Below are 751 nucleotides of genomic sequence, written 5' to 3' on the forward strand. Positions count from 1 at the left end.
AGGGCGATGGGCTGAGCGGAGTCTGAGAGGTAGCTCGCCGGGTGGAAGTCAGGCCGCCGGGGATCCGGCCGGTCCTAGCTGTCAGTCAGACTCTCCCAGAGCCCCCCCTCGCTCGCCGGAAAGGGGGCGAGGCTGCAGCGGTGTGGGGAGGCGGGGAGGGCGGAGGGAGGAAGGGGCGTCGCCCCGGTCGCCCCCGCCCTCTCCGATGTCATTGGGCCGACGCTGCGGGGTCCGCGCCACCTTTCCTCCATCCCACCCGGTCCGCCCGGCTGCGCCCGTCCGGCGGCTGGCGCGGCCCGGGCCGCTGACGTCACTGCCAAGTTTGCTGCCCTCCGCGCCCCACGTGCGGCGGCGGCGACTGCCCGGAGGCGGCGGGGGAGCGTCTGCGAACGCAGTGGCCGTGGCCGCTGACAGGTCCCGCGCGGCCCGGCTCCGGCACGCCGCTCCCAGGTGGGGACCGAGAGCAGTTTGGAGCAGCCGGGAGCGCACGGAGAGGGGCGCACACCTCGGCGCGGGCTTCTGGCTCCCGCCAGGGCAGAGGGACGCGGCGGGGCCTCGCAGCGGGGCGCTGAGGCCGCGCCCCGGCGGCCACGGCACGAAGGAAAGCACCGTCACGCGCCGCTGTCTGCAGTGCAAGGAGCTCCGCGGCCCCGGGGCCTCGAGTCTCTTCCCCGAGACCGAGCGAGGGACGCACGATCGCTGAGCAGGGATCCGCGCCGAGAGGCTGCTCGGGGCTGGGGCTGAGACGCAC

This window comes from Crocuta crocuta, unplaced genomic scaffold, assembly GCF_008692635.1.
Source record: "Crocuta crocuta isolate KB4526 unplaced genomic scaffold, BGI_CrCroc_1.0 scaffold139, whole genome shotgun sequence".
Classification (NCBI taxonomy): Eukaryota; Metazoa; Chordata; class Mammalia; order Carnivora; family Hyaenidae; genus Crocuta; species Crocuta crocuta.